Source organism: Drosophila mauritiana, chromosome 2L (assembly GCF_004382145.1).
Source record: "Drosophila mauritiana strain mau12 chromosome 2L, ASM438214v1, whole genome shotgun sequence".
In the NCBI taxonomy this organism is placed as follows: domain Eukaryota; kingdom Metazoa; phylum Arthropoda; class Insecta; order Diptera; family Drosophilidae; genus Drosophila; species Drosophila mauritiana.
The window spans coordinates 19,483,255-19,506,243 of NC_046667.1; the positions used below are offsets into that span (position 1 = coordinate 19,483,255).

At 43.2% G+C, this 22,989-nt stretch overlaps 1 protein-coding gene across 2 annotated transcripts in view; it reads right to left on the bottom strand.

The window, feature by feature from the left end:
- The window catches only part of LOC117140544, a 42,418-nt gene that overhangs the window by 7,706 nt on the left and 11,723 nt on the right, over nucleotides 1-22,989 (bottom strand). For both annotated transcript variants that reach the window (XM_033303539.1, XM_033303546.1), the window contains exons 2-3: nucleotides 21,897-21,933; nucleotides 5,231-5,276 (exon numbers count right to left, since the gene is read on the bottom strand). The gene's annotated coding sequence lies outside the window, so the exon portion shown is untranslated. The remainder of the gene's footprint in view (nucleotides 1-5,230; nucleotides 5,277-21,896; nucleotides 21,934-22,989) is intronic.

Here is a 22,989-nt window from a genome sequence, read left to right on the forward strand (position 1 = left end):
TCTCTGTTTCTCCGATCTGGAGGGGTTTCACATAGCCATTGCGATTGCCAGCAAATTCATACTTCTTCTAGCGATTGGGAGTTAGCTCACGTAAATATGTATTCCTTTCGCATCTCTGGTGTAGCTGTATTGTTATGGTTCCCCAATAAAATATTTATTCCCAATTAGGCGCAGGCCTTTGAGACACTACACTAGGCTGCAAAAAGTGAATTTCCTCAAGCAAGAGTTTACAACAACACTGCAAAATAGAAATTCCAAGCATAAAAGTAGCATCATAGTGCCAAAGGATGCAATATATCTCTAATTGAACATATTTATTGAGATTATCCATACTCGTGCATGAGTTATCCCTTTGTTTGTTAAAAAGTGTATTGATTGTTCTTTCTCCAGCTCCAGCCCACACATTTCAGTTCAGACCTGCCTGGCCCTCGTGTATCAACCTCATTGTCTATGCCTATTAGACCCCTTGGCAGTTCATCGGGCACATACATTATGCAGGATACTCAAGGCTAATTGCCAGGAACGAATATCCATTTAGCTCTCTCTCTTTCTGTTTTTCTGTTTGGTCGTCAGCAAAAGGTTGATTTTATTAACCGGGCTTAATTGCTCCATAAAAGCTTAGTGCTTTAAATTTGTCAAGCTCCTACTGGGACATCCTAATGGAAGGGAAAAACGCTCGGTTGACCTAGTTTTTGTCTCCTTCTACCTTTCCTTTACCTTCTGCAGCTCCTTGGGCTTTTTTTCTGACCACAAACCAACGAGATGTTCACGGCAAGTGATACTTGAGCACTGGGCATTGCTTAATTTACGTAGTCTACTTTGGGGCGCGAAAGGATTATGGGCGTGGCGAAGGAGCGCAATTGAGACGGTCCGGCACGTAATACCGCATCCTGGGAATCAGGTGGACAAGACAGAGGCTCGAGTGGAATGCCACGCACGTATCCTGCGATGTGGCAGGGATCGGGTTTTTGTTCGTCCTGTTATTATTATGCCAGCCGAATGGTGCTCAACAATCTGCTCCTTATGGTGCCAGGATATCAGCGGCGGGGATAATGCGTCCGGCATTTTAAGCCGGATTGTCGATTGACAATTCAATTTTAATCAGAATTACAAGCTAGATGCTTTGCATCATAGAGAGATGAAAACACAAAATATAAGAACCCTTTTTAAAAATTAAAATGTGTGGAATCTACAACGTAACATTCTAAAGGATAATGGCCCGCTGATTTAGTCATTTCCCGGGGGCACCTAATTCAGGTGACTAAACACTTTTCGCATTCCACCTCTTTCAATGAAATCCTTTTATGCGTTTCCCCCTCAACTTAACTTAAGATATTCAGCCTCGGAGGTGGCTGTGAACTCAATTGTAGCTCTAAAATAAACCGCTCGTCATGGAGCGGGCAAAGTTGGCTACGCTTTCAGCTGATTAAGAACAAATTTGATATAAATAAGTGGTGAAAACAACTCGGCACAATTTAACGCTTTGTTGCGGTCAAGTAACTTTAGAATTCCAGTGAGTGAGCCGAGCCAGCTATTCGGACAAAAAATAACGCAAAAAATAAAAACAGAAATAAATGAAAACAAGTGCAGAGTAATGAAAGAAAAAGCATGAAGACGCGTCGAGATGAAAGGGAATTCTTCAGCGTGTTTTTAAGCCGATTTGATTCTGCGGTGAGAGGAACCACAAAATGCTATAACAATTTTCAAGCTAATTTTTTCTCTACGGCGCACAGTTTTGGCCAAGCCATGCCAATGGCCAATGGCCAATGGCATTTTGATTAACTTGATGATGATGAGGCAGTCGGCGAGGAGGATAATGACCTTGGATGCCTTCCGCTGTCAACGTGGGCAGTTGGCTCATCCTCGTTTCCTCCGAAGTGGCATTTCCTTCGATCTCCTGATTGCGGTTAGATGGCCAACTTAATAAGCCAGATCCCCTCGAACTAAACGTGGCCGAGAAAGCGGATTCCGGCTCACTGCGCTTTTGGCGAGGCCAAGAGCTTCTCAGCCAAGCCAACTTAATGCCAATATTTTACTCAACTGGGGATTAGTTTTACTTTACTTTTCAGCTGATTTCTATACCGAGCGACTTAATATCCTGAGAGGCAAACGGAAGCTGGGATAAGAGGACTTCAAATTACCTTCGTGGTTGATTGCTCAAGTGTGGGTTTTCTAATATTTCAAAAACAAAAAGGTATGAATAGGGGTAATGCATTTTCCCAATGTCTAAGGAAACCAGCATTGAACTTCATATAGATAAGTGCCGTGTATTTGCTTCATATCTTGAAAGTTCATTTTTGATCCGAATTCCATTGCCGACGAATACTAAATTTTCCATTCGAATCGCAACTCACCAAAGTCTAATTCAGATTTCGTAACCGCCGTCATATTTGACAGCTCATTAAAGCCAACTGCTATTAGCTTGGACCTCTTACAGTTCGCCTCACGCAGGCTGGTAACTTTCACAACGCACTCCGGGTGGCAAGTGAATCAGTCAAAATCGATCGTGCCACCAAAAACTGACCGATGCCTTGATTGATTGATTGATTGAAGGCACGCGCTGTAATTGGCGACGTGTTTGCCCCGCTGAGACTTACACGTTTTCGCATGTTTATATCTACTCTAATTTTATTAGCTTGTTGGCCACATAAACTTCCGCTGTTAGTTGGCCGAACGTGGCTTTTAATGAGCTGGCATTTGAATTTAAGTTTCGGGATGAATCGTTGATTTATACAACCAACCCGCATTGAAATGGAAATAAAAGTTGTGCGACTCTATTTGGATGCAATTGCTTTTGAGCAAACCTTGAGAAGTCCAGCTTTGGTGAGATCTCAGCTAATCCCATTTATTCTGTGTGTCAGTTAAATAAATTCTCATTAACTGCCGCGTTGACTGAGCTTGGGAACTTGGCCAAAATGGCAACGTATGTTTTTGCGTTCACCTTGGCGAGCCATTTACTCTGCTTCCGCGAGCTTCCTCTACATCTCAATTTTAATTTTCATCTGTTTTGTCTAGTTTTCAAAGGATACGAGAGTTGTCATGACAATATAGTCCTGCATATGCATATTCAAAATGTCATCGGTGAGTTGCAGACGAAAATAAATGCTCCTTGGAAGGAAAGGGAAATTATGTCATCTACCTGGGGATTCGCCTTCAAGGACACGTGCAAGGTCAGCGGAAGGAGGTGGTGATGGGCCACACTGCAGCATGCAAAATCGTTAGGCAGATAAAGAGCCATGAAAAATAGTCGAGCACGGGCCAACACGGAAACAAATAAAAATCAACAGGATTAAATATGCAGCTCTACGTGGCTCCCGACATTTTCTATGGTTCTTTGGTCTCTGGCTAGGTTTCAGCCTTGTGCCCCGCCTTGAATGTGGGCACTGCGGCCAATCTGTTACATTTTGTCAGGGCTTCCATGCAGCTTCTATTCAGAGCCCTGGCCCTCGTCCTTTCCTCCTGGCCAGGAGATGCCTCCTCATCTCGAGTGTCCTTCGCACGTTTACCTTCAGCTGGGCCGTAAATGCGACTGCCTCTGCTGTTTTTACACTCTCAGCCGGGCTCTGAAGTGGATTCAACAAGTCCGAATGTGAGGAGCAGAAGTTCGACTAGCAGATGCTCCTTAGAAGGTACATAAACTTCATAAAACCTGTTAGGACAGGCATTGTTTTCTTAGACTTCACCCAAGGCAAATTTCAAATATTATCATTATCAATAATAAGTATTTAAAGAACTTAATTGAGCAAGTGCCTTATCACGATGGCTATCATATGTACCATCCCTATTCAATATTTTATAGTTACAATTGCAGTGCTGAAACCTACGCTGTCTAAACTTTCGATGGCTGTTACATGAAACAGCGAGGGTGCTTTGTGTTTTCCCGCGGACATCCCCCTCGCAGGCAGACTTAAAAATTTATTTCCCACGATTGTCGGAAACGGATGGCGAGAGTTTTGCGCCACCAGACACCAAATGAGTTGGCACAGCCCCGTGTCATTTTCACTCCGGGCAAAGGAAACTTTGTGTAAGACTCTCGTTTTTATCCGGCACCCAATGAAAAATTTAAACTTTTACCATTTCAGCGAGGACGAATGGGAACTTCGGCCAGCTGCAACATGTGGCGCATAAATTGGTCCTTGGATTGAACACTTCCTGCGCACTAATTCAATTTTAGCCACATGCTACAACTCGAATACGAAAATAGAACGATTGCTAGCTGCTCAGCTTGCATAATTCAAACCATTTCCACATCTCTCTGTACTTCTACCCCACGTTTTGCTAACCAAACTGAAACCATCGTTTGCCACGTGGCAAGGTCAAAAGTCCCAGCCCCAAAAACGTAACAGCTTTGCACTGCGCTACATAAGTAAATTATTCGTTCTGCGCTGCTCGCCGCGTTCCACATGTCGTATGAGTGATCAAAACGGGCGAGGGAAGTAAATTGCATTTACTGGATAGCAGGAGCTGCATAGCTTGGGAAAATTGAACATTTTGCAAGAGAGCAAATTAAGAGACTGTGTAACACTTTTGAAACTTCACCTAAACTAATAAAATAAATATTGGCCCAACAGCCCTCAGTACAATAAGAGTACAAAAGTTCGGTTTTACTCCGTTATTCGGGCATTCTTCAATGCTCATTGAAAATGCCCAGATTTGTCAGATTTTCCGGCCCTCAATTGGTCACTTTGATGCATCAATCCTTGGCAATTATCAGTTGCACAGGGAAACAATGCCCTTGTCGAAAATTGCATTGTTTAGTGTCCATCTGTCGTATTATGACAGAGACATTGCTCAATCTTTGCGGGGAGCCACAAAGGACAGTAGAGTGTAGAACAATGCATTAATCTAATGACATTTTTCCACAATGTCCACAGGAACAGGACCAGCTTTTGTGTTCTCAGGATACACAGCAGTAATTGTTTTTCACTTTTTTGGCTGCGTTGGGGTGTTCTGTGCCGTGGGCGCGGTTACGGACAATTTAACACCTTGGCGGCGCATTAATTTAACCGTAAACCAAACCGCAGCGCCACCATTTCGAATATCAATCATACGGCCCGTTGGCCAAGTGCAAAATCGTTAAACATGGCTGAACTCTGACTTGCCTGCCAGCCTGTGGCTTATTCCCGGTTTCCTTCCAACCAAACCCATTTCCGACCCTGATGCTGACAGCATAATTTACAGTTTTCAGCGGATTAATCGGGAAATGTGCAAAATGCTCTCGGCTACTTACAATTTCAATTTACTTTCGGTTAGTCCAGGCCAAGGGATTGGGAGTCCTGCAAGCAGACGAGCAGAATTTACATAAATTTAATAAAAACGAATTAAATTATGTCAAAACCCGGCGCTGCGGGCTGATGGCAGGAAACATCGTCAAAGGCATTGTCAAAAGTGTATAATGAAAATATTGCGATGAAACTGGGCGACCGTGAAATGTCCCGAATGTTTGTCGAGTGGGTGTGGAGCGTTTAAATAGTTGGCAGAAATTAAATCGAATAACTTTCCCAGCCTCAGCTGCAGTGCTTCAACATCAATTGCAGTTACACCTATTTCCGGAAAAATCAGCTTAGCTGCTGCGGACACAGGATTGTTTGTAGAGTCACAAGTCGGGCTTCGGACAAATATTAGATGTGCTTGTGGTTGGTTGGCCAGGAAACGCACTTTTTTCAGCCAAGTTGCCACAAAAGAGCACTCTTGCCATAAATCATAAAACCCACGCTGCCCATGCCCGGATTTTACATTGGCTCTCGGCATTGTTGTGACAGCTGGCTTCCTTCACCGCAGGAGCACGTCCTTCCAACACCTTTTCTCCCTTGTCTCCCTTGTATGGCGAAAATCCAGCCATGCAAATTGTGTTGAGCCCTTTGTGTGAATGCACATATATTTTTGATTGTCCGCCTCTCGGGCCATTTGGCTTGATTATTTTATTTATATTGCCAGGCATTGTTTTTGGCCACTGTTTATTATTCACTCTCGCCCAAAAGGATATGGTTCCACGGCCACAGTTCTCCGCTATTGCGTAAGCGTATACATGCCTTGGCTAGCAAATTATTCGTAGCACTTTGTTGATAATCTGAATATTTTGCCAGACCCAGACTGGCATAACGAAAGCCGCTTTTAGTCTTGAACTCGACTTAAAGTGCCCTAAGACTTGGGAAGCTGCTCCCTTTGAAGGATGCTGCGAAAGAGTTGAGCAGAGCAAAGACTGTGATTTATACTGGCGAGACCTTAAGGCGTCTGTTTACGCAACTCAAGTACTACATCCAGGACAACAAACGAATGTCAATAAAGGCAATTTTGTGGTCTAATCATATTTGGAAACAGGATACGGATAACAATCTAAACAATCAGGATGCAGCCAGTTCCCCCAACCTGCCTCTGTTTTTCAATACTTGATCGCCTTACGACTGACAAATTGCACAACATTTCTACGCCGTTGGCGCTTTCGGGGAGGTGAATTGGCCAAACCAATTGCGTTAGCAACTTGTCTTCTTCGAAGGATTCGAGGACTTGGACAAAGTTTTGCGTCTTTTGTTGATTCGACTTGCGGGACAAGTTTTTGTTACGCTCCAGACCGTTGCACTCGGGATGCAAATGCATTGTGGTGGGCAAAGCCAAAAGGACCAAAGGCGTGATACGTGATACATATCGAGAACAAAAAGCCACCGAACTCGTAAGAGTGCCATCGACCGACTGCACACTTCATTGTGCAATACACTATCCTTTGTTCAGTTTGGCTTTTCCCGAGATTTGGACAAAATGAAAAAGGGGTTCACGAGGACAATCAGAACAGTCCAGATAAATGGAATTCTATGTGACTAATCTTTGAATATAATTTTGAAGAACTGATTGAATGTGTACAGTAATAGGTATCTTAATCCCAACGGCAGTTACTTCGTAATCAGTTTATTTATTTATCCCAGGGTGTAGTTTGTCTTTACTTATATTTACAAAACTTATATAACTTTAAAAGTAAGTACACTCGCTATTGCTCACTCGCTGCTTGCGATTCCCCAGCGAGAGGAAACAAAAGACGAGCCACCAAGGACAATGTCAGCCTGCGGCCTTTTGAGGGTTAACACTGATGGAGCGAGGCTGTTGCATTGATGCATTGAGGAAGGGGGTGACTGGGGTGGGCTGTTGGTCGGTTGAATGGCAAGGTTGTTCTAGATGCCCCTCAAAACACGTAAAGTGAAAGTACAACAAACTGATGCAAGTATACTAAAGCCGTATTATAAAGTAGCTAGCGTCTAAGACAAATAATGCGAGCAGCAGAAATACATCCTGACAACGTGGCGTATACATCACGTGTTTCGAGCTGCTCTCCGAATTTATTCACCAATTGAAGGCAAATACGAAAATCTCCCACTCTTGTTTGAGTGGAAAAAGTTTCGAGGCAAACTTTTCCAGACACACAATGCCTAAACGATCTTATTTATCGGTGGAATATAATTTTTTTAAGTTTCTGCCCCACATCACTACTGCCCGGCATCACACAATTCTCAGAGGCAAATAACATAAGAAAATATTTGTTTTTCCTCTCCTTATTCTGAGAAATAAAATGAATGTGCCCATTAGCTTGTGCAAACAGACAGGTGGGGCAAAAATGCCCAACTGCCTTTTGGTTTGTGTAACAATTTTGTCTGCCCCGCCGTGTGAATTCAGATGCCAAACAGTGGCCACTATTGTTCGCATAAATTATGCACTTGTCATTCTCATGGTATAGATTCCAGAGCTCCTTCCTTATGGAGTTTGCCAATGTTTTGTTCACTCTGCTGTGTGAACTGTGGATGTTCACTTGGGAAAACGCCCCAAAAGTTAGCTAACAAAGCAATAGAAGGGAACTCCTATGCCCAACATTGGCCATCATTAATTTACCATACCTAAATCAGCAAGACCTCAAACGTCATTTGATAGAATTGTAAGCTATTAAATGGGGAAAAAAGGATACAAACTCTTTGCTTTCATGAATACATTTGGTTGCAACTAAAATGAAAACTATGCACTTTTAGCACACACTTTACGTACCTTGTTTAAAAGTTGCCAACTTTCATTATCACACTTCTTTTCACAAACAAATTTTTTTAGAGGCTAAAACTTTCCTTTGATGCCAACTTATTTCCCGTCTAAAATAAAAACAGTGAGTACCTGTTTTTAAAAACAGCTTTGTTGCATCCACGTTCTTTTTATTTATAAAATAATTATACTCTTTCACGCCTAACTTTCCCGTCGCCCGCCAATTAAGGCCCCTCCGCTGCTCTGGTCATCATCTTATTCATTAGGCAACTATTTCGTCGTTTCACGGTGTACCTGGCAGGACTCCCCGAAATGCTATTAGCGAGCCAGGACCTTCAACGAGCTCCACTTGTAGCGCCTCGAAAAAAGGAGGCAGGAGGCAGGAATGCGGGCAACAGGAATTCCTGTGTAGCAATCAGCAGATTGTGTGACAGTCTGTCGTTCATTTCCCTATTTATTCAACAAGTTCCGCTGCTGGGCCCAAAACTAGGGACAGGATTCGCCCTGACAGGCCAAGGACCCGAAGTCCTGCGGCTGTTTTATGCGCGTATAATCACATATTTCAGCTCTCTCTCTCTCTGCTTCCCTTTCTATCCGGACATTCGATTTGTTTGGCATTTGTTGAATGCCTCAAGGATACGCCGTGCGACTTGTGATCCCTTATTTTAGTGGCATTTATTTTGTCACACGTTATTCACGACCAGCCTGTGTGCGGCTAGCTAGCTGGCTAGCAATGGAGGAGCCATAAAAGTCCTGTGAGCCGGTAAGTGCGTGTTTATTTGCTAAAGAAGGTCCTTGCCCCGACCGCCAGTGCCTTTGGGTCTGGCTTAAAGGTATTTTCGGCGTTGCGGCACGTTATCGAATGTTTGCAGGCGACGGAGTCCTGGCATCCTTGTAATTGGGGCAAGGGTTCGCCAGCTCGTGTGGCTGTGTGTATGACAAACTCATTTCATATTTATTAAATTTGCTGCGCTCGGGTTTTATTTTCATTTGGCACGTACCGAAAGTAAAATAAACATGTGGCTTTTCCGCTTTTCTTATTTTCTGATACACTTCCTGGCGCCTGTAAGCTTATTAGGAATTTTTGCCTGGAAAGGCGAGATGATATACGAATACTTTTACATCCCTCAGCATTGTTTTTATTTAGCTGAAAATTCGTATTCCACTGGAGGAGGAAAAATAATTCCACCGTCATATTTTTGCATGTTCTGTAACTTTATAGCCATGCGATCCCCATGGGCAAACTCCCTAGTTTCCTCGCTTCTTTTGTGGCTGTACATGAATATGTAGAGTGCGGCTATAACTTCCAGCCACGCCCATTCTTACGCCCACCGCAGTCGAAACTATGTAATTAAAAAGTTTTGCAAAGAGATTGCCGAACCAAAAAATGAGAGGCAAATATCTTGTTTGCATATTTCAGCGTCAGCCAGAAATAATAATTAAAAGCAAACCAACAAACCAACAAAGGCTGGCCAGCAGCAATAACGACTGTTAGTGAACCAATTTATAGTGGCTTCACATTGGCTCATTTCCGACCTGGGGGTATTGAAAAACAGGCCAACAGGTGCCTCCTTTGATTCCATATCCATATTCATTCGAGCCCAAAATAATTTGCAATCTGAATATGAATCTCAATTGGTTCGGAAATCAATGAATGGGACAACGAGGCGCTAACTGATGACATCAAGTGCAAAATGCCCCCAGTATTTTCCCAGGCAGATCAAGTCGCAATCATGGCTTTAAGGTTCTCAACTCGGCTTTTGCCACCTTTTATGTGAGCCAGTTTTTTTTTTTTTTTTGGCCAACTGTGAACTTTGCGGCCAGTTTATTCTTGTTTTGTGTGTAGCTTCGGCTTATTATTTTGTTGTTTTGCGGTCAGTTCATTCAACTCACAATTGCTTTTTCTTTCTTGAGCAGAATACGACTAGTATTGGCTCACAAAAGGAGAATTTTCGGAAAAACATGCTTTATATCTCATTGCAAACCCATTGTTGGTTATGCCATATTGGCTTATTTGCAAAAGCTGTTTCATTTTATTGCGCACCACCACCAGTTGACCGTCGTAAATCAAACTTTTGTCAAGTTTCCGCTATACTTTGCCATAAAGAATATTCTGGTAAATGTGTCAACAGAGTAAACGAAATATTTGCATTCAAATAAGCAACAAAAACAAGGCTCAAACCACTGGAACGCATCCAACCAGAACCGACCAAAAACCGATTCCAAACCAGCAGCAGAGAACGAGAACAAGCGGGCCAAAACAAGTGCAACAGGCAGCCGGCAAATCGGGCCAAAAGCAGCAACAGCTGCTTTTCTTGGCTCATACTATGTGCTCGTGCTGGCCATTTTGGCCAGACTGACAACAAAACGCGCAAGAATAACAACCGGTAACAACCACAACAAACGAACAACACTCGTTGCAGTCGGCGAAGATTTTCTCCTTCCTCAGTGCGTAAACTCTTTTTTTACACTAGGAGAAATTATCTCTCTTGGCTTAAATATGGGTCAAATTTATAGCCACAAATTGCGGGCTCTAAAACGAAATGAAAGCACTCGAGATATGTTCTTTACTCTTCCGAAAGTTTGTTAAATAGAGCGAAAAAACGTTTACAAGGTGCATATATAATTCACGTGGTTAATTGCACGGGTCGTCTCATTTCGACTTTTGTTAATTAGTTGGTAGTATATGCAAAGTAGAAACTTTTTCTGGGTGGCTAATGGCATTTGTAAAGGTCTATTGCACGCAATTTTCTTATCAAAAAATATTTTAAAAATGTTATAACTAATTTAAATAAACGACTAGCCAAGCTTATAAAAAATGATACCAGAAAATTACTTGTAAAGTTTACCAAGCCATAAAAACGAATTTGGATTTTAATATATTATTTCAGTGGAATTGCTCTCTTGTTTGCAAATTGTGTATCTGGGCAAATAATGGGTTTTAAAAATATTGTTCTTAATTCCTATTTATATCCTCCTTTCATTCTTGTTTTCCCATTGTTTGTTCAGTGACTGTATACTCAATTGTTCCAAAATTGTATTATTTACTCGCAGTTGCCTCGCTATTTAGGCTTAATTTCAAGTGTATCTTTCCACTGTTTGCAACTTTTGCGTCTGTTGCGCAACAAGTTGGCTGTTGAATATTTTTAAGGCCAAGTCCAAAAGTCAAACAACACGAAGGCAACGGTTTCGTCTGCTGGTTATTGTTGTTCAACCGCTTGGCTTCTAATGCAGTCGTCCGTAGGAAATGGGGCAACCAATGGCAACAGGCCGGGAGCGAGCAGATAAAGCTGGAAGCAGGTGCCACAAAAGGTGATTCCGGCGGGGAGGGGCACACGGCAAGGGTCTCCCGCTGAAGACACTCCCCACCCCCCTGGCTGAGCAACGAAGTCAAACCAGCCGACAGCGGAAGTGACTCCACTTATAAGGAGCATTAGCCTAGTCAAAAGTGCAACCAGATTATATTTTACAGCTAAGAGCCGGGGGATCCAAAGTTTATTACACGCCTGCGTGAGTACCCGTGTGCACCACAATAATCTCGGCTCGAGTTGGCGCATGCAAAGAAGCTTTTCCGTGCTTTGTTCTAGCCAGAGACACAGAAAGAAGTGTGTCGCCTTGAAACGGAAGTCAGAAGCAGACATAATGCGATTGTCAATAGACGGGCCGAACATGAAACTTGCCACAAACGTGACAAGGCTAAAATGAGCAGCTACCGTTACCGTTTGGTAAGCTCAAAAAGTATGTACTGTGCGTTGGTAATAGGATGACATAAATTAATAGAATTCTATCACACACAAACAAAAGTTAAAAACGCATTGATTGAGCAGTGCAATGACAATCAGAATTGCTTCGGTCCGCTGCGGTCGTACAAGTCGTCCTCTTCTGATCCCCAATTCCGCTCAGAATCACACAAGTTGGCCATAACCGTTTGCAAAGCGGCTTATTTGCCACATTTGTGTCCGATACTTGGGCTTTCGCCTTTTGGGCGACTTTTTCGGCCGTTTTGCTCGACATGTCAGCAAATTTGCTTGCTGATTAGAGCGGCCAGATTGGCACTCGGATTTGGCTTGGGCCTTGCCTTTCTGGTCTTTGGTGGGGCTTTTCGCTGTGACAGACGGGAGTCGGCCCAAACTACAAGGCACAAAAGTACTGAAACTGAAGCTGCAACTGAGGCACAATCAGCAAATACAAGACCAACTGCCGTGGCTTGCACAACTTTCTGAGTTTGGAGCGGCGACACGAAGTGTTGCATAATCGAGACCGCTGTGTTGCAGAGACAAAAGTCAGAGCAGCAGTAACAATAAATACTGAAGTACACCCACCAAGCGGCAACCGGTTTTGCGATCTCGAGAGTTGGCCAAATAAAAATAAAATGTATATCGCAGCCATAAACATACTATATATACATATACATACATATAAAAATGGCTAAGCCAAACTTCAATTGTGACCGAAATGCGAAACGGGAGCCGCCAGGGGGCGCCACGCACGCAGTGGGCCAGCCAAAAGTTTAACTTAACCCACTGCCCTCGGTTTATTTTCCATTTTTCCGTTTTCCCAAGCTGCTTTCGCAAACGAACCCAGTGCTCGGCCATAATTATGCCATTTTGATACACTTACCAAGTCTGGGTTGGAAAACGCTTTAATCGCAGTGGAAAATTATTCAGAGTTGCAGAAAGAATGCCTGCAATGTTACTCATTTAAATCACTGAATATTAATGCCTGAATTTATTAAATTCCGCCAAAATATATATGTATATAGAATGAAACAATCTCGAAACAAATATTAATTTGAAAGCTAAATTTGCAGATTCTAATTAAGTTGGATTTATAAGAATTCATTAAAGCATTTGCTTTACATATGTAGCATGAATAATTAGTGATGATTTGCATATAAGTGAGGTATTAAAAAAAATAATAGAAAACTATAAATTATAAAGAGCATTTCGAGTTCGGTTTAATTGTTGTATAATTTGAGCCGGTGTACCTCCGGTTTCTCACGTTTCTTGTGCCGTTGCTTTGCGGTACGTTACACTTAACTTTGCCTATAAGCAAAACTCGTTTGGCGCTGCAAGTTTTTGCATTTTCTTCTTATTTTTATATCTGCCCCAGCGTGTGGCAGTGGCGAGTGCGTGAGCTGGTAATCAGGATCCGGCAATCCGGCTGCAAGAACCCAGCGGCCCCTTCCACTGGGGTTTCCCCCGGGCGGAAAATGCGAACTGGAAGATGGGTCTGTGACTTTTTTCTAGGGCTGCCTGTGGCAGCAACTTTTCCAACTTTCACAATCTGCGCTAAGTGCGTTTTGTGATTTGTGCGGACAGTGGCAAAATAGCTGGCTGAATAAAAGTTCGGCTTGTCTGTGGCCAAATAGTGTGGAGCACTCTCAATTAGAAGACTGATAGAGTGCAGTGGCTAAGTGCTGTGTAAAAACAGTGTTTAAAGACACTATTTTTAGACCCAAGTATTATAACAGTGAAGCTAAAATATGAGAATACAATTGTAGGTATTTAGAAACAATGTTGCCATCAAGCGTTGTGCTGCACTTTCTTATTGGTTAATAGTTAATATTTAGATTAAGCTTACTTCTAAATGTACCTAATCTCTGTGTGCAAAGTGAAAGTAGCTGGCGCCACAGCGATCATCCAAAAAGAAACTAACCATCCTAATCATTTGAGAGCCTTCAAGTTGGCCATTCTGACTTTATATCTCATTGAGAGCACTCCAAGTGCTCTTAATTGCTGAGCATAAAGAAAAGGCATTTGCCCGGCCAGCTGGGCAATTAGAACAAGAAGAAAAAGCCCATTTTATTGGGAGAGGAGCAATTACTTTTAACTATGTTGCAATCGTGGCTATGAGCAGTGCATTAGAAAGGCTTTCGCCTGAATGGCTAAAAGCGCCAGCGTCGTCAAGAGTTGGAAAAGTAAGCGAACTTCATGCCGTAATTACCAATGAAAATAAAAGCGGAGTGTGTGTATAAACAATAATAAAAACAAAACTTTTTTATTGTCGTGTCATAATTGGGTTTCCCCACACACACTGCGTTTTCGGGCGGTTCATTGTCAACCTCCCACCGACTTGTTTTTCTTTCATTTATTTGGTAGGGGCTGATGTGTTGGCCCAATGTTTCCGCTTATTAAACTGCCAGCAGTACAAATCGTAGCAGCCATACAAGAAAGGAAACTTTCAACACTTTCTTGAGCACGCAAGCGACGTCATTAAAACACGCAAGTCACATCAAAAAATCAAATATAAAAAAAGCGTAAAATACACAAATAAATAATAGTTTCATATTCGGCACTCGACTTTTAGTACTACTACGTGGGCCTCATTAAAATGAATAAATGCCAGTGGGTGCAGATATTTCGCACAATTTGTCAACACTGGCCTTTAAGCCGCTTACGCAGGGCCAATAGACTACTGCTCTTTGGCAATTGCAATTAGTAAATGGTATATGGTAGTAAATCCGCTACGCTGCTGCAGTATCGGCTTGTCGCCATTTTACGTAAGGCATTACGACCTCTGGCCGGCGTTACCTTGGTTTTTAATTCCCCTTTGGCGGCCCAGTTCCGCGCCTTCGTCCGTCACACTTGGCCAACAACACCCACAACATTTCGCCCCGACTGTTTTCCCTTTTCAGCTGAAAACTCGTGGACACTTTTGGCCACTTTTACTGGACCGCCTGTCAAGCTGGCCCTTGTCTGAATAATGATGGTTGGAGCATCTGTCATCTGAGGGGCGAGTAGGGGCGTGTTGGGATTGGGAAGGCGTGTTTCGGCTGGTGTCCGGCAAAGTTTTTCCAAGTTGACACTTTCATAAATTCTAATTACATATCAAAGCAAGTGTCATTTGCAGGTGGCCACCGCCGAAACAGCCATGAAAATTAAATGAACCATGCTCGGGCCAGGGCAAACAGAAAGCAGGACCAAAGGACAATATTAAAATATATTATTTCATTTTTCATAACGCTCTCAGCGAAAAGTAAGAGGGCCGTCGCTCAATTGTGAGCCTGGTTTTCGCTGTCCAGTCGACCGGCTAATTAAATCCCAGCCGGGCCAGAATGCATTGCGATTACGCAAGAAGCTTCTCTGTTTTTGGACGCGCTACCTTTTATGGTCAGTCGCCGGCGACCGGGCGATTAGCATAATTCCTCTATATTATTTCATTTGACGATTATTACGGCCATTATTATTTGGCCGAGACGTGCGCACGTCAATGGGAATGAGTAGAAGTCTTGACCTCGCGTACGAGGGGCTCCGCCAACCCAAAAACCGGCTTTCGGCTCTTGGCCATGGGCTAGAAATGTTTGCCAAAAACAGAGATTCGAGAAACAAGTCTAGTTCTTCTTCTAGTCTCGGCCATTGTTGACGCTTCTAATTTAATAATGTCGAACAGAGTGTTAACGGCCAGAAACAAGACCCTCGAGTTTCCAGGCCCAGCTATGCGATATCTTAAGAAGCCGACTGGTCAGTCGAATCCAAGTCTAATTATAGAGTTCCCAAAGGCATTCCTTCGCTCTTGGAGTGATGGAATCTACACCAACACCAAAGTTTAAACCAACTAAGAACAATATTGGAATTTTGGCTTTGACCTAAGCTCATTTGGCTTTGTTTTTGATTGGGCATTGTTGCTTCCTTGGCTTTTAAGAAAATGAAAATAAATGATGTGTTGCTATAAAGTGAAGTTAAGTTAATTTAAACAAATAAATAATACTGTTGAGCATAGCACACCACAAATCATTCTTTCATTGGGGATTTTTTACCCGTACTACCAAGAATCAGCCAGTAGCTACCCAGTTACCACTTGATTTCATTGCCACACTTAGCAAACATTAATCACTTCACGCTGCAAGAGGGTCTTTCCCTCGAATTCAATTTGGAGTTTCTTTCGTGAAACTGTGCGCTTTTCCGCTTCGCACGTGTCAATGCAAATTATATGAATTTACTGCGCACAAAGACCAAAATGGCGGAAAATCAGACACCCAACCACCCACACAAAACGCCCACTGAGAAGTGAGTACTAAATGCACCCAGCTGGCGCTCATATTTGTATGTTCGCTAATTTGCAGCTGAATGGCGCTTAAATGCAGCTGCAGACCCAGAAGCTGAGGCAGATGTCATACTGCATTTGGCTGGAAAAGCAGGCTAACTGGGGAAAATCGGGTGGGGAAATGGGGGGAGAGCAGGCAGCTTTTCCACCAGCGACACGGAACACGAAACGTGACGTGACAGTAATTAACATAATAATCCATTTTGTGGCCAAGGAAAGGCAGCGAAAGAACCTCACCCATAGTGCCAGCCATCCGCTTCCTTTCCCCTTGCCACTTTTTGTTTTAGGTTTCGTTTTTGCTTATCCCATGGATGGTGATGGTGTTGACTGTTGAGTGTTGACTGCGAGTGGGCCTTCGTTTTGGGTTAACTAGCTGGGCGTCAGCGGGTTAAGAGCTGCCACGGCATCATCACGACTCTGTTTTGGCCGGGCACGTTTTAATTTAATGCCTGCAACTTGCACTTGGCCAAATCCAATCCAATCCGATGCCGTCCAATAAATTGCCAGCTGTCTAGGCCCAGCATAGCAATTTGGACAGAATAGAAAGATTGGAAAAGAAAGGAACCACTTCTGACAGCCTCAAAACTCATCATCATCATCCACTCGCCCATATTCCTCATATTTTCTGGGTCACTCGAAGACCTCCGGGCTGGGCCAAACAATTACGCTGGAATATTTGAGCGGTACGCGTGCGGATGAACAACAATCGGCCTCAAGTTGACGAAGATGATGGGTCTGGAATTGGACTTGGACTGGAGGTATGGAGCCATCTGGAGGTTTCAGGCAGCTAATTAGGTTTCACCAACACGATTTCATCTCTTTACGCCGCCGATTTAATGGCGAATGATTTGTTTCAATTAATTAATGAAGCTTTCCCAAAAACATTCGGCTTTGTCCATTTGCGTTAAAGGCGCCCATAAAAAATCCGACTCCAACTGTCCCGATTCGTTAATGCACCCAACCATTCGAGTCCCGAATGGCTCTCCTCTGTGGCAAACAACTTTTGGCAGCCACTGTGGCGCCACAGACTCCACTCCACTCCGCTGCGATGACGATGACGATGACTGTGGGAAAAGTCGTCGCGAAGTCTTCGGATAAATTGGTCTGATGCTTAAGCCATTGCTGCGGTGGCAGTTGCGGCATCTGTGGGTGCGTGTATCTTCATTTCCATCCGGGGCTGTGGGAAAGAAGCCGAAGACCAGAGGCACCAGATCCACCAGCGCTGCCAGCGCTCCTCTCGGCATTTGTGCCGCCGAGAAATATGAATTTTCATTTATTTCTGCCGCCCGGCGCTTCCGTCTTTAAATTGGCCAAATTAATAAGTGAGCCAAGGCCGCGAACCCAAAGCTTCGGCAACAGGACAAAACATTCGCCACTCGAAACGTGGCGTTAATTGCCGGAACCCGCCGGAAAAGTGGGGACGCGAGAGGGAAAACACTTGAGAAAGTTTTCGCGCTGCCAGGGATAATTAAAAAACTCAAAGAGAGCTTCGAGCCAAGGGACAGACCAACTGAACATGCAGTCATTTTATGGAAACACACCGAAGTGAAGCCCCTAACGTAGACGTTTTCGAAATGAAAAAGTTTTTCATACACTAAAATTCTTTAGAATATTTGGGGATCCCTCTATGTACTGCTTACTTTATTAACTTTTCTGTTAGGACGATAAACTTGATTAAACAAAATTTTGAAACAATTTTTTAATATTTATAATTTGGCTTACCATTTTACCAGAGGATATATCAAATACGAATGTTAATTACTTTTAAGCTCGATTTTTTTTCTGTCCTAATTAAATCGGTCGTGTTTTAATGTTGCTAACAGCGTTTCGTTCCTCTGTTTTTCCTTCTTAATTTGTGCTGTTTTTCCCTAATATAAGCACTTCCTCAATTCACATTACAGGGAAAGTGGAAAACCAAACTTTTTTTCATAACAGCCTACGGCGAAATGTCCTTCCAAAGCAATTCTTCGCCTCCTGCTTTCCGCTCATCTGAAGTTTAATACGGCAAAAGGGGCTCTGATGGAGCTTACTCAAAGGGGACATGATGAAATGGTGTTCCTTTAAAGCAACAATGTAATATGCTCCCTCTTTGACAACTGGGCTCTCTCAAGGGTCTTTCGAATCAAGCCAAGTAATTGAGAAGCCGACGAGATGGCTTTAATGCATCTGCAGCTGGCCCAGTTAAACCGCATGCCATTGGCTTTAGCTGGGGACGGGGGAGTAGAGCCCAGCAGGGTCGACTTGAGGTGGGCTAGTCGATCTGCATAATGAAATTGCGGCATTATCTTGCGGAGAGTACAGTTACGAGGCATCCAAATTGCAGTCGGTAGCCGAAGAAAGAACTCGCCTCCAAAGGAAAGTCAAGCGGATACAGATGCAGATGAAGTTCAGATGCAGATGATGCCTCGGGGCAGAAGTAGAACCTGAGAATGATGCGATTGACTTGCTGACTTACTAACAGAATAACAGAATGACTGAATGACTGATTGCCTGAATGGCTGAATGACGGACTGGCGGATAAATGATGGCGGAATTGCAGCTGAGCCCGCCAGCTCTCTTATGCAAATCAGCGACGACGGCCATGGCCGTGGTCTAGTCGAGTCATTTTCGCCGGCCATTTGCAGGTAATTTTCGCACATTTGGCCAACAGCTGCTTTCACATTTGCCATGCTCCCATGCTGCCATGCTCCTTTGCTCCACTCCGCATCCAGAGGCGGGTCGGATTGAAGGGTGGCTGGTTGTTTGGAGGAAATAGTGGGGATGTTGGGGACCGGCATCGCCTCCAAACAATTACGTCAGTTTAGGCATGACTTCTAATTAACTGGGCGTTGTCAGGGCTCTGTGGAGGTGCTCTTTGAAAGCATTGCCGCCTTAATTAGTTTTAATTAAAACTCCTGGCCAAAATTGACCAGCGAGTACAACACAAAGGAAGACAAAGCGGCCATAAGGGATTAGTTAAAAAAGGTTTTTAATACTCCTAAAAGATAGATACAGCATGCTTCAACTTCACGAATCTGCCCAAAGGTAAATAGTGTCTTTAGTGCAAGCATAGTACTTAATAATAATATACCACTTATGTTAATCAGTATTTACAGCTTAAATAGGCAGTGCTTACAAGTGATTAATTAATGAGACGGTGTCTCAGAAAGGTTTTCCGATACTCCAGAAATGGTTTGATTGCACCTTAATATTTTTACGAGTCGTGCATATGACACACACACACAAAACAGATTCATAAAGTGGCGCCTAAACACCATAATCAGTATTTACGACATGGCCTGACAGACGAAGCAAATGACCCCACTCCGCCAATCCAAAAGAAAACCTTTTCCTTTATTACATTTTTATGGCTGCCTGATTTTATTTTTAGTGCAAATGCGGCTATTGTTTCATTTGCCAACAAAAGAACAGAGACCCACTGACTCATGTTCGTGCCCATGCTCATGATGTTCTGGGCTCGGGGGCCCTGTAATTAATCATAAAAATTGTTTGCACCTTGCCGTGGACAAACCACAGACACCAGTGTCGTTTTTCGTTGGGCCCTGGTCACGTATGGCATTACGCACTTCCGTTTCCGGTCTGCGTCTCCCTTTTGGGAGTCTCGCTTGGAGCTTGGCGCGATTCAGTTTGCTCACCCGCGCGCAAGCAAATAAAATATCTAAAATCAAAAACTTTTTATTGCATTCCCTCTTCCGTTTTCATGTATGTATATTTTGCACGCGCAAAATTTATTTTGTGATTTATGGGGCGCAAAGCCAACAACAGACACGCAGAGGGCGACAAACTCGCATTTCCAGACTTGTCGGCGCGACTTTCTGGCCACAGACATTCCGATTTCGCGTTTAAGCCCAAAACAAGAATCCAAGATAACCTTGAGGTCGGAAGGAAGTGGTCTTTTATGGGCTTTCATCTTTTAGCAGGAGAACCTAAATTCATTGAATTACCTCAGTAAGTCTACAAATTTAAATGAAGGGAATCATTGAGGAATAAAGTATGTACATTTATCTAGGAATATGAAACTAATTCAGTTAGGAGCAAGTTATTATGCAACTCCATATTACAGACTTATTCAAAGTAAGCCGTGTACTAGCTGTTGATTACTATGTTTAGTTATACCACCAAAGGAAGGCATTCATAACACATATTGGCTCAATTAAATGCAACTCGTCACCAATCACGTTCGATAATGATGGTCAAAGTGGCGGAAAGCCACCAACCACTTTCTGGCCAACACATTTCCCAACCTCTGCGGCCGTAAGCCTCGTAACCAACTTTTATTTCACAAAGCCTCTGGATGGCAGTTGCCGTTTGGAGCTGTTTGCATTTTTTATACAATCAGTTTATTCTTTTTAATGGCTTTCATTATTTAAGACGCCACTGGCAACAAACTGTCGACTGTCAATTGCAACAATGTTGAGCCCGGGAGTTTTCAGTTTTCCGTCAGCGAATCAGTTAACACAGTTTTTTTTTGCTCGATTGCCCTCTGGTTGGACATTGATTTTTCTGGTTCATTTTTGATGGCATAGTAATAATGTGACATAAATAATAAAGAAACACATTTGCAATCCAACATATTTGCATTATTTGTTGTCAACTCAAATTGAACCCTTGGGTTTTTTTTGGATTTGGTTCAGACCCCGATGGGTGGGTAATTATGCACTATGGCTGTCCATTTGGCATTATGATAATGACAGACCTTCTGCGGCTCCCCAGCCACTTATGCCGAGGTGTTAGGCCGTCAACAGAATTGTGTAGTGAAAAAAAAAACAGCTTAAATCAAAATCAAAGCCTGGCAAAAAGACGCAAGTTGATTCCAAATCGCAGGGGCAAACAACGAAGTGTGTGTTTGCTCAGTCGCCAAGTGACATGCAATTATTTATACATTAGCGATGGAGAGGGAGAGTAAGGTAAATATTTGCCACAAACTTTTGTCAAGTTGTACGTTGCGTATACGGTAAACAATTTGAAATACATTATCTGCTGGTGCTGAGGAAAGAGTTCCATCGGGGTGAGTGTGGGAAAAGCAATTATCGAATGGGCCAAAAGGGCATCCACAGGGCTTAATGCCCTTCTAATGGAGTACCAAAGCGTATTAAGCATTCGAATTTAAAATCCAGCAACTCAGGGGCTGGGAATCGCTCAATAATTTATCGGGACTCGAAGGACTCGCTTTAATGTGGCCTAGTTAAGTATGCAAGGCCTTAACCGCTTGCGGCAGTCACTCCTTCAATCGCGCACTCAGTCAGTCAGTCAATCGAAAGGCCAAGCCAATCGAGAACCGTCGACAGGCGGAGCTTAAAGATAAGAAAATCAGGAAGTTTCCCAGGGAAACACTCTGTCTACTTGTTGCTGATAAACGTTTTTCACTTGTTGTTCACATGCCGGAACAAAGGAGACGCCTTGAGGTTTTTGGCAAGCAATTTATGGATACCGAGGAAAAACCTCAGCTTCGGTGGTTCACGTTCGGCTGATTTGGAAAACATTTGAATGGGGCCATAAAATCACTTAAGTGTGTTGTGCCGTACACGTTCCATGGCGTCCATTTCAATATTTTTTGTGGCATATTTACGGGCGTCGACGACAAGGATTTAAGGATTCAAGGCCCGTAGGGTGGTAACCGAAAACCCATCAGAACCGAATCCTTGCACATACATATTATTCGGCATATGTGTAGGCGCTTTTCCAGCTTTTCCGAGGGGAATTTCGCCTTCGACAGCAAAACAACCACATTAAATTTGTTATAAATTAAGATTGATACCGATTCGTCCCTTGGGTCGCTCACAATGTGCGTATGATTTTGCGGGTCCGAGCAAACCCTTTTCCATATCTCCACTTACCTCCAGTTCTTGAAAGCTTTTTCCACGCTGTCATCAACTGCAAAAAAAATGTATGAAAATATTTATTAGCTGGATTAATCTCGCAATCTTTTAAGTGAAATAACACTATAGTGAAGGAAAACTCCTGAGTAAAGAATATTTGCCCATAAGCACGTTACCTGTTAGTCTCCTTTAGAACGAAACTACGTTAAGCAAAATTTGCTTGTCTCAGAATGAAAGTCCTTTGTGGTTCAGTGAGTCCATCAGAATCTGCCAAGCGCAGAGCATTCTTAAGTTGGAACAAAGATGCATGGCTCGAACAAGTCGACTCGATTTTCAGGACTTAAAACTTAAACTTAAAGCTTAAGTAAATAAACCAGATGGTCTTAAAAGAAAGCTGGTAAAATTACATTTATAAATCCTATCAGCCAGTGAGGGAAAAGTGGTTAACTATTTCCATAAATAATATACAAATATATAAGTTGGCCTTGGCCGTTTCAACAAAGTTTTTGTGGCACATCTAGTAGATACATATTTAAGTCATACGGCTGCTGACATATTCTTGCCCTGCATATTCATGGCACAACTTTCTGAAAGCCTTTTCGCAAGTGTCATGGAAATTCTGTAATTTCCGGTGAAAACTTTTCTTGGCCCAAACCAGGTTGGCCTAAACCAGTGCCAATAGTCCTAATATAGCCATTGCAGTTACAGCTAATTCACTTAATTTCGCACTCGAAAGTGGCCAGAGAAAATAAAACAGCTTAACAGCGTTTTCTTTTTTAACGTGGTTTATTTGTATTTTCCTGCCTTGTTTATGGCCAACTGGCAGCGAGCGAGTCGTGCAGTTCAGGGCCTGGGCCATCGAATGGGCTTTTAATTGACAGGCCTGGGAGCGTGGGAGGGCTCCTCCGAGAAGGGATCCAATGATAAAAAACAGCTTGAGCGGCGGAAAAAAGGTCACGCCAGGTAGGCTAACTGAAAAGCCAAAGCCATCGGACAGCTGCGTTGCATCGGCTTTTTGGAGCCGTTACTGGAGCTGCGATTTTGAACTGGCCTGGGGATAGGACTGAGATTGGGATGTGGATGGAGGCGGGGAGTGTGACTGGGACTGGGA